Source organism: Sciurus carolinensis, chromosome 14 (assembly GCF_902686445.1).
Source record: "Sciurus carolinensis chromosome 14, mSciCar1.2, whole genome shotgun sequence".
NCBI lineage: Eukaryota > Metazoa > Chordata > Mammalia > Rodentia > Sciuridae > Sciurus > Sciurus carolinensis.
This window is the reverse complement of record NC_062226.1, coordinates 64,249,862-64,255,300: the sequence shown is the minus strand read 5'-3', so window position 1 is coordinate 64,255,300 and position 5,439 is coordinate 64,249,862. Positions and strand designations below refer to the sequence as shown.

The following is a 5,439-nucleotide window of genomic DNA, read 5'->3' as shown; positions in this document are numbered from 1 at the left end:
TTTTCTGCCATCATCCTTTGCACATAGAAAATAGACACATGGAAGTATTTGGGTTGCCAGGGACTCTCCTCACTAATTCATTTTTTGGTGCTTTAGTGAAGGAACCACTCCTTGGGCTCTTCGAGGGCCCAATGGGGTGAGGAAAGATGTGTAAATTGCTCTACTATTTCTATATTTAAACCTTTAGAATCCTTCCTGTACATTATTCCAGAGAAGTTCTAGCAACTCAATATCATTGAATGTAACCTACCACTGAGTCCAAGTTCCAATTAATCCACTAAGCAAATAAATCCATTCCTGGCTTCTCAAGGTAATATATTTCTTTCAGTTAGTTTTGTTGTATAACAAACTAAGTCACTGAAACTTAGTGGCTCAACAAAAATTTTGTATGTATTCTACAGGTTAACAATTTGGGCTGAGTTTAGTGCGAGCAACTCATTTCTGCTTTACATGGTGTCAGCTGGACTCACTCATGCATTTTGCAGCTAGATGACAGTTTTGCCAAAGGATGGCTCATCCCAGATGACCACATTTCCATGTCTTAAGAGTTGGCACTAGTTGTTGGTTGGGCTACGTGTCTCCAGTAGGTTAGTCCAGGTTTCTTCACCATGGAAGTTTGTCCAAAAACAAAAATAAAAGGAAAGCTGCAGCGTGCAAGTGCATTTCAAGTCTCTATATTGTATTTGCTAATGTTCCGTTGGCCAAAGAAAGCACATAGTCATGCCAAGAATCAGTGTGTAAAGAGATTACATGAGGGTATGATATACTGTAACCATCTACAATATTGAGTCCAAAAATCTCTGGGAAGTATATTATGTCAGGGCTACCTAAATTTGGTCCCAATCCAATGTTATTGGTCTAATACCTTTAGGGTCCATCCCTACATATATTGTTACTGCAAATTTAACAAAATCTCATGATCTTTTGGAATATAAGCCTTTTCTTCCCAAGCCAGACTCTGCCCTTGTCCCCCAGAATATGCCAGGAACTAATTCTAGGAAAATCCTGAAGACCATGAAGGCTGAGAGCACTGGGACTTAAGAAGAATAGAGATCTCCCTTACCAAGGCTGTTGTCTCACGTGCTTATAACAGGTTTCCAAGCAAGGGAGGCTGAGGCAGGAGGATTGCAAGTTCAAAAGCCAGCCTCAGCAACCTAGCAAGGCCCTAAGCAACTTAGTGAGACCCTGTCTCTAAATAAAATATAAAAAGGACTGGGGATGTGACTCAGTGGTTAAGTATCCCTGGGTTCAATGTCCTATATAAGAAAGAAGAAAGAAGAGAGAGAGAAAGAGAGAGAGAGAGAGAGAGAGAGAGAGAGAGAGAGAGAAGAAAGAGAGAAAAGAGAGAGAGAAGAGAGAAAGAAAGAAAGAAAGAAAGAAAGAAAGAAAGAAAGAAAGAAAGAAAGAAAGAAAGGAGGGAGGGAGGGAGGGAGGAAGGAAGGAAGGAAGGAAGGAAGGAAGAAAAGAAAAAGAATCTAAGCAATATTCTTTGGACTGAGATCCTGGAAGTTCCCAGATGCTTCTGTGAACTTCTGCCAGAATATATGAGAAGGTATATTTTTCTTATTCTAAGAAGAACATCACTATCATATCAGACTGTAAGGGAAAATGTTTCTATATTTGAGGTAAATTATCATATTTTCAGAAGATGATCATCCTATCTTTTCTGATAATGCACTTCCTACCTGTCATGGATGTGTTTAAGTGCTGGGAAGGATTTGGACCACACATTTCTCCTTATTCTGGGCTTGAACGCTTAGATTTCTATATTGTTATATTGCTAGTGTCCATCATGAGGTTTATTAAGTTTATCATTATAACTATTATACTAGGTGATAGATATTGTTCTAATAATTTGACAAGAATCTTGTCATTAAAATTTCACAATTCAGTGAGGTAGGAACTATTACCGTCTACATTGTACATATAAGCTAACTAAGGCAAATAAATTAAATTAAAAACAAATAACATTAAATTGCTCACATCACATCACTTGTAAGTGGTATGGCTTAATCTTAAGGTTCTATAAGCCAGCCATGACAAGAGTTCAGATGTCCTAGACCTGTAACACAATCAAGTCCTCATCGGTTAGTATTTTGTTATTATATCTGTCTTTGATTTATAACAGCATGTGAGGTACCTAGGACCAGAAATTGCTTTTTCTATTTATTTTTGTAGTCCCAGAGCCCAATACAATGATCAGCACATACAAGATACTTAACATGTGGAATTGAATTGAGGACAGTACACATGAATCTAAAGAAAGAAGCCAAGATGAAAAAATGTAATAGTGAATCTTGAGCATGTCCAATGGAGAAATGTCTCTCTATCTGAGGTCCACTTGTTCCTACCACCTATCCGTGTTGATGAATGCTTCCAATTCATATAACTTGATGAAACCAGCCATTAAAATCATTCCAGCCACTGCGTCACCACCTCTCACCCCATCCTGATGCTATGACTACTGAAAAACCTGGTTATCATTTGACTTCTCATATAGACTTTTCTGAGGGACTGAGGATGTAGCTCAGTGAGTAGTAGAGTACTTGCCTAGCATTTGTAAAGTCCTGAGTTCAATCCTTAGTAGTGGGGGTTGGGGGGAAGTATAGACTTTTCAACCGGAAGAGTATTCTGAAGCAACATCCCATTTGTATGCCAATAGCATTTGTTATTATAAAAATATATTTTAGGAGTTTGGTCAACCACAATCCAGTTTTTTTAGCCTAATTATGAGTTTATTGACAGAATCAGTTTTCTTGACCTTTTAGATAAGACCATGAGATGCCATCTTTATAGAATCCGTTATTCTATAAATGTGGTACAGTAGACCTCAGCTACCCCTATAACATATCTTGTCCATGTCTGTGTATTCCTAACAGCCAGGATCCTCTTAGAAGAAGTAAATTAAAAGAGAGTTGTGTGTTTTCTGCTCAGTTCCCTTTGCCCTATAAAAATAGAATTCCATGTTAAAACAGCTGCAAGAAGTACAGAGGAAGCAAATAATGCCCAGAATGTTGAATTGTAGATACTGAAGAAGAATGTAATCAGGCTGTTGGTTAAATCAGGCAACTTTCCAATATTGGAAATTGCTTTAAAATTTTAAAAATTAAATGCTTAACTTACCAGACAATTTAAAATTTAAATTAGAGAAAAACAGACCCTTTCAACCATTGCATTAGTAAGTTCTTTTAAATTACAACAAATAAATGCTTCAGAATATGCTGTTAAACTGGTAGGCCATAAATTGTTAATCATATGAATCAGTACAAGTCTTTTGGAAAACAATTTGTAGATAGAGGCCATTCAATTTGACATACCATTTGGTCAAATAATTCTATCCCTGTAAATATATTTTAATCTAAGGAAATAATCCGAATATAGAAAAAGCAGCAGACATAGTTTCATGCATATCTGTGAGCACGCGCGCGTGTGTGTATGTGTGTGCTGAACTATATATTTAAAAAGTGATCTAAAAAATATATGCTTTGATATGTAGCAAGAACCATGTCAAAGTTTTATACCCAGACTATACCCAGAATACCATTCCAAGGATTTTTCTGAAGAAAATAAGTAGACCAAAAAGAAAAGAATATTATATGAAAAAAAATACATTAATTAAGTCTTACCTATATTACTCCAAACTGGAAATAACCTCTCAAATGAAACGAAAGTGAATTAGTCATAGGATATTATATTAGCATTAGAGACTATCTAGCCACAATAGTTATAAAAATCACATAGAAATATGATGTGTTATATCACTTTTAAGCAAAAAAAAAATAGTTTCTATATATTGAGCACAATACAATACTTGTTGAGCTCAATACAAAATTTACAAACATTATCTATTTTTATTCTCACAGAACTCTGGGTAGAGAGTATGTGATTTTCACTGTACAGATGAGAAAAATGAAACAAAGTTGCTTTGTAATTTTCCCAAATTCACAAAATTAGTAGAGCCAGATTCAAATCTAAGCTAGCTAAGACCAAAGCCATGGCACACAGCTGTAATCCCAGCAACTCAGGAAGCTGAGGTAGGAGGATGACAAGTTCAAGGTCAACTTAGGCAACTTAGTAAGACCCTATCTCAAAATAAAAATTTAAAAGGACCGGGATGTAGCTCAGTGGTAGAGCATCCCTGGGCTCAATTCCAAGTCTTACACACACATGCACAAAAGCTATATCCCCTTATCCAACATATTATAAAGCACCAGATCCCAGAGGATAATAAGCAAAGGTTTTTATATGTCTATGTATAGAGAGAGAAACAGAAGGAAGGAGGGAGAATGAATCAGTGAAGCAATGATATGAGTGGTTTTATAATAATTATTGCCTTAGAATCCTTTCAGGTACAATGTTAATTCCAAATAAATAAATAACAAATAAGAAAGCAGTTAAGAATGGAACAAAAGGCTAGAAAAAGCATACTAAAATATCAAGAGTGTTCTGTCCAAATGGTAGGGTTGCATGTATTTTCCCCTTAGAATTACTATATTTTTGCAATATAGTTAAGATACTTTAGTAAAATATTTTAATAAAAATTTTTATCATTTTAAACTATTAAAATGTGAAATTTTAAATTATTTTAGTTATGTTTCCACTGTGATATGGGAACCAGAGTTCTGTAAAGCTTACCAACCATTGAAATATGGTGGTGTTCAGAAATAGCAAGGGTACTCCCACAATGTGTTATTAGAAAGAGATCTGTCATCTCTTTCCAAAATTTTGGGGAAATTCCTCCAGAGAGTCCTTTCTAAAAGTTTAGGAAGAAAGACAAAAAGCTTATTTGTCTTTCTTTTTTCCTTCATTCCTCTCCTTTGCTTTCTCAACAATAAAATTAGAATAGTAATAACAGTGACTCTTCGTTAGCATCATGAGATTGTGAGCAATTTTTATTTTCTTTATATTCTTCTTTTGTTCAAAAAAGGTAAAAAAAACACATCAAACATATTTAATCTAAAAACATTTCTTTAAACAGTAAGTGTTTTTTAAAAACATGTTGATATTCTAGAATTTCAATGTCTGCCTATTGAAAATCAAAAGGGCACACAAATGCCAGATATAATGGGTTTTTTGGGCAAAATTTTTGTATGCACGACTTTTGTTTTTTCCCTTCTGTCAGGTGCAAGCTTTTACCTATGTTTTTACAAGAATCTAAAGAGAAACTAAAAGAAATGTGGACGAAGTGAAAGTTTGAAAAGGCACTAGCGTGACCAGCATCCTCATCAGCATTGCAGGGGCCTTTGCACACAATGCATGACTTGGCTGCAGCAGAGTGTATGAGGCCCATGTGACAGGACAAGCTACAGACGTCCTTTCTGTGGATGCTCAGGGGAGTTGTCCTCAAGAATCACCATTCTGGGCTGGGGATATAGCTCAGTTGGTAGAGTGCTTGCCTCAGAAGCACAAGGCCCTGGGTTCAATCCCCAGCACCGGAAA

General features: G+C 35.9%; 1 non-coding gene across 1 annotated transcript; it reads left to right on the top strand.

The window, feature by feature from the left end:
- Nucleotides 1-5,356: 5,356 nt before the first annotated feature.
- On the top strand, nucleotides 5,357-5,439 carry Trnal-cag (transfer RNA leucine (anticodon CAG)). The gene has a single exon. It is a non-coding gene; the product is annotated as a tRNA-Leu (tRNA).